Source organism: Hyla sarda, chromosome 12, assembly GCF_029499605.1.
Source record: "Hyla sarda isolate aHylSar1 chromosome 12, aHylSar1.hap1, whole genome shotgun sequence".
Taxonomy (NCBI): domain Eukaryota; kingdom Metazoa; phylum Chordata; class Amphibia; order Anura; family Hylidae; genus Hyla; species Hyla sarda.
Genome location: NC_079200.1, coordinates 4,814,774 through 4,820,773, shown reverse-complemented (window position 1 = coordinate 4,820,773; position 6,000 = coordinate 4,814,774). Strand labels below are relative to the sequence as shown.

The window sequence follows — 6,000 nt, the reverse complement described above, 5'->3', positions numbered from 1 at the left end:
TCATAAACTCTAGGGTTAACAATAACCCCTCATATACTTATACCATACCACCACCATCATACACCCCCCCCCCCCCCCCAAAGGGCTACCACACCACCATCTTATCTCCTCATTTTTCAGCCCAATTGAGTTAATTTTTTATTCTCCACAAATCTTCTGCTGCTCAGAATTGTGTGTAGATTGTATAAAAACCAGTGCACACCATTCCTAACACAATTTATTTTTTTATTTTTTATTTTATTGTGGTGCTGTACTGTTGTGTCCTGCTGCTGTTCACAATTACATTCTTTTTCAGTGGACTGTAGTGCATTTGTCTTTCCTCATACGTGCATAACACATGCCTACATCAAAGCAGTCTACTATTCTGTATCTGTAACAAGTCTAGAAACAGTGAAAGTCCTGACTCCTAGCAAAAGTGATCACCTGCTGGTGTTTTACAAAAATACTGAGTTTTTCTGCGTATTGTTGCGCATTTTTCTGCCCTCATCGGTGCATACCGCATAGGTACATCCAAGTATTGTACCATTTAGTACCTGTTAATCTGTCAAGGGCCTACATACTGTAAAAGGACAGCCCTAAGCAATCACCTGCTGCTGTTCTAGACAAATACTGTTTAAAGAGTAGTGTAGCGTATTGTACTCCCCTCATAAACGCACTAAGTATGTCAGGCAGAGAAGTGCCAGGACGTGCACAGAGGAGTGGCAAAGGCCTAAATACTTCAGGCAGAGTTGGCAGCAGACTTGGGGCAAGTGGCAGCAGGAGTCGCAGCGAAAGGCCTGAGCCCCGTTATCAGCCAGCGGTCATGTCTCCACCAGCAACCCATCTGCCATCGTCGATTGGTTAACACGGTCATCCACATCATCACAAGTGACATCTGACACCCCCAGTCAACAGTCGGTGGGTTCCTCAGACACAACCCTCAGTTGGCATGGCCCGGGAGCAGTCCCTGTCCTCCCATTGCCTTTGTCCTATGCTGTTCCCTCTCCTAGAGAAGTATCTTATGTTGTGGGTTCAGCTCCACTATTCACTGAGGACGATCTAATAGAGGACAGTCAGCAGCTACTGGACAGCCAAGAAGGGGAGGAGACATGCGCTGCTTGCTCTGCTAGGAGGGCAAGTAGTGATGAGGATAGTGACGTGGGAGGCGGTGGTGCCAGGGTTCAGGGTCCTGAAACAGACACTGTTGGGGAACCTGAGGAGGACATCAGTGACGTGCACACACCTGTTGATGATGATGAAGCCGATCGCAATTGGGAGCCGGGTGCAGAAGGAGCTTCATCATCATCATCAGGAGAAAATAGTTGCAGGTTGCCCTTGAGGCAGCAAGGCGGTAGCACGGTTGGCAGTCAGCATGGTGGCAGTAGTGGAAATTCAGGAGCCAAACGTGCCCGGGGGAGACCACCTGCTTCGCGGCAGATTACCTTTCCGGGAGGTAGTGGAACAGGGGTTCCTGGAGACGGTGCCAGTAGCAGTAATTAGTGCGACCTGGGAGAACCATGGCTCCGATGTAGTGGTCCAGCCTGCTGCATCACCCAGTGGCCATCCGCTCCCTCCGTCATCCAGCCAAGGCTCCACCACCTCAGCTGAAGGGAGCTGTGTGTCAAACCCTCCTTCTGTCGCTCCAGATGATCCTGCTTCCTCCGCTTTTAGTCAGCCATTTCGCCAACAATCCATCAGGGAAGCCTTGTCCAAGAGACAACAATATGCGCCCACTCATCCAATGGCGCAGAAGTTGAATGTGCTCCTGTCTAAGTTGCTGGTGCTGCAGTCCCTCCCTTTTCAATTGGAGGACTGTGCACCTTTCAGAGAACTGATGGCTTGTGCCGAGCCGAGGTGGAGAGTCCCAAACCATCATTTCTTTGCGAAGAAGGCAGTACCAGCCCTGCATAAGTTTGTACAAGAGAAGGTGGGCCAGTCCATTAGAGCCTGTCGGTGTGTTCAAAAGGGCACGGCAGCGCCGACGTGTGGAGCTCTAACTACGGGCAGGGACAATACTTGTCTTTTACGGCCCACTGGGTAAATGTGGTTCCTGCACAGCCACAACAGCGACTTGGACAGGTCACACCACTTCCTCCTCCACACTCTCGCTCTCAGGCAGTTGGTCCTGTGACAGTGTGCAACTCCGCCTCCTCATGCTCCACCGTGTCCTCGGCCTCCACTGCACGTACAAATCACGTACACCATGTGTGTAGGGCACGGCGGTGTCAAGCTGTTCTTCACATGGTTTGCCTTGGCGAACGGAGTCACACAGGGGAGGAACTGCTAAAATTAATTCGTAAAGAAATCTGAGTATGGCTTACTCCATGAAATCTGGAAATGGGAACCATGGTGACCGACAACGGGAAGAACATTGTGTCCGTGCTGCGACAAGGAAGTGTGAAACATGCGCCTTGCATGGCACACGTGTTGAATCTGGTTGTCTTCACCCCATTTGCAAATCATCCTGACAATGGCAAGGAAACTGTGCATGCACTTCAGCCACTCGTACACCGCCAAGCACACCTTCCTTGAGCTGCAGCGCCAGAACGGTATCCTACAACATAGTCTAATTTGTGACATTGCCACAAGTTGGAATTCCACCCTCCATATGTTGGACAGACTATACGAACAAAGAAAAGCCATCACCAATTTCTTGATGATCCAAGCAGATAGGAGTACTCCGCTGTGTAACTTCAATGTGAACCAGTGGCAGCTCATATGTGACACCTGCCGTTTGCTGAGGCCCTTTGAGGAAGCCACATTATTTGTAAGTCGCCTGGATTACGCCATGAACAACGTAATTCCACTCCTACATTTCCTACAACAAATGAGTGAAACGATGGCTGGTCACGGCAGGAGGAGGAGAGGGAGGGGCAGAGTGGAGCGGAGCACAGTTTAGGTTGGATGAGATGGCCGGTGTTTCTAGTCATCGGACAGGAGAGGAGGAGGAGCAGGAGCAGCCAGAGGAGCTGGAGGGTTATGAGGAAGGCGAGACAGAAGACCCAGACACACCGTGGCAGTATGCAGTGGAGATGGAGTCAGGTATTCCCTCCGAGTCACTGGCGCAAATGGCACAAAGCATGCTCAGTTGCTTGCGTAGTGACCCCCAAATTGTCAAAATTCATCAGCAGGATGACTTCTGAAAATCCACCTTATTGGACCCTTGCCACCATCCCAGAATGGGGGCCTTTTTTACACCCACTGAGAGGGAGGACAAACTGACCTACTACAGAGAGATCCTACGTAGTCAGTTGGCCGATGCCTATCGGCGACATGGTCCATCCACTCGCAGGTCTGACTTGGGGGGGCCCTTTGCGCTCACCTTCCACTGCCATGGCTGCTGGGGAGGAGAGGGGTTGCAGGAGCAGTTCCAGCTCCATCAGCAGCAGCCTGAGTCTAAAGTCGCTGATGAGTAGCTTTCATCACCCGCATAATGAAGCAACTCATCAGCAGCAGGTAGACATGGAGCAGGACCTGAACCAGCAGGTGGTGGCATACCTTGACATGGCCACGCCAACAAACATTGAAGATATGCTGGACTTCTGGGCAGCCAAACTTGATTTATGGCCGCAACTAGCAGAGAGTGGCCTGGAAAAGCTGTCCTGCCCGGCCAGTAGTGTGCCATCAGAGCGGGTGTTTAGTGCGGCCGGGGCCATAGTCACCCCAAGGCGAACTCGTCTGTCCACGAAAAATGTGGAGAGACTGACCTTTCTCAAGATGAATCAGGGATGGATCAGTCAGGATTTCCAGCCACCAATGCCAGATGCCTCAGAGTAGATTGACCATGCTGCTACACCAACACTTCACAATTATGGTTACGAAACCCTCTTGGCTACTGCGAATGCCTGCTCCTGACTCATCCTGTGTCTCTTTCAGGAACTACTTGCCTCACTGATGCTTCGGGCCTTGGGCCTTTCATTTTTTGGATGTTTAGCAGTAGCTAAATACATGCTTAATGCAAATTTCAACATTGATCTTGCAATGTAAAGGGGTTATGAAACCCTCAGGTGTACTGCTGATGCCTGCACCTGTGTCTTTCAGGAATTACTTTGCTTACTGATGCTTCTGGGCTTGGGCCTTAAATTTTTGGATGGTAGCACTACCTAACATGCATCTTCAATAGAGATTTCAAAGTTCACCTTTTAATTTTAGGGGTTGTGAACCCCTCTTGTGTACACATGCTGCTTCGTGCTCCACTCTGTCAGCCCGTTGGTCCTGTGACAGTGTGCTACTCCGCCTCCACATCCTCCACTGTGTCCTAAGCCTCCACTGCCCGGACAAGTCTCAGTGGCCCTTCAGCATACCATGTGTGCAGGGCACAGCGGTGTCACACTGTTCTTCACATGGTTTGCCTTGGCGAAAAAGTCTTGGAAACAATGGCCGGTCAGGGTAATGGAGACGTTGCGCCTACATCTCACGGCCACATGAGCTCTGTGGGGGCTTGTTAGATTTGGTCCTTTGTACCCACACGCTGGGGTCCTGGACACTCAAACTTTCATTTAAATTTCAAATAAAAAATCAGACATTTCAACGGTCTCCTCATGCATCAGCCAACTCCAGGCTGTGTCAATCATCCACTACATGGTCTCCTCATGCTGCCAACACCTCCACCCTGTGTCATTCAGCCACTATATGGTGTCCTTATGCTGCCCACACCTCCGCGCTGTGTCATTCAGCCACTATATGGTCTCCTCATGCTGCCAACACCTCCACGCTGTGCCATTCAGCCACTAAATGGTCTCCTCATGCTGCCAACACCTCCACGCTGCCATTCAGTCACTATATGGTCTCCTGACACTGATGCCACCACCAGGCTCTGTCATTGTGCTGCTGTGCGTCAGTGATTCTAAAAGCGATGCTGGTAATCTGCATGTTATTCTGAATAACAGTATTATTTCACTACCCCAGCACACTCCATATGCGTTTTAGAACATAGCAAAGTGTTCTATACCCCAATAGAGGCTGTATGTAGGCTAGAAATAGGCTAGATTTAATACAGATCTGTTAATTCGGCATTCAATAGTCCAGCACTTCTAATAAGGTGTTTTTTATATTAATTGATAATCTGACTGATATATAATATCAATTGATATAAAAAACAAAAAACACCTTATTAGAAGTGCTGGACTATCAAATGCCGAATTAACAGATCTGTCATATAATTGCATCCAGTAACAGCGATCTTTTATATCTGTCAGCAGTATATCTATATTCTACCACTAGGGCCTAGTGGTAGATTTTGTATCACTAGTGCATATTTATATGTTTTTTAATATTTATGTCTATATGTTTTAATAAATACTCTATGAAATTGAAGCACGGTCTTTTCTATTAACATTATGTACCATTTCTAATGGTGGTGTCCTTGAGGTGTGGTTATTATTTCTATACGTTATTGTGCTAAATTAACTGTTGGGTATCGGTATATAACCAAATACACCTTGGACATTTCTATTGTGAGCTGCACACGTTCTTTTCTTTTTGTAAAATGGGGTCCGTCAGATTTTCATTATACGTCCATTATTTTGTAAGATTTGGCGGAGAAAAAGAGCAGACATGCTTCCATCAGCAAGGGCATTGAAGATGAAACGTTGCTGAGTATTTCAGCATGAAAATGATTCCAAACACACCGCCCAGGCAGATCTGCATGGAGGAATGGGCAAAAATACCAGCAACAGTGTATGAGAACATTGTGAAGACAGAAAACATGTGACCTCTGTCATTACCAACAAAGGGATATAACAGTATTGAGATGAACTTTTGTTATTGACCAAATACTTATTTTCCACCATAATTTGCTAATAAATTCTTTATAAATCAGACAATGGGATTTTATGGATTTTTTCTCATTCTGTCTCTCATAGTGGAGGTTATAACCTATGATGGAAATTACAGCCGCTCATCTTTATAAGGGGGAGAATTGTACAATTGGGGGCTGACTAAATACTTATTTTCCCCACTGTATATGCCACACAGTGAATGCTGAAAAGAACTAAATAAAATAAAAAAGTAAAGTAAAAG

At 47.5% G+C, this 6,000-nt stretch overlaps 1 protein-coding gene across 3 annotated transcripts in view; it reads right to left on the bottom strand.

Annotated features, from left to right (window-relative positions):
* Positions 1-6,000, bottom strand: part of LOC130297100 (deoxynucleoside triphosphate triphosphohydrolase SAMHD1-like) — a gene marked incomplete at its 3' end in the record, with an annotated part of 143,592 nt that overhangs the window by 503 nt on the left and 137,089 nt on the right.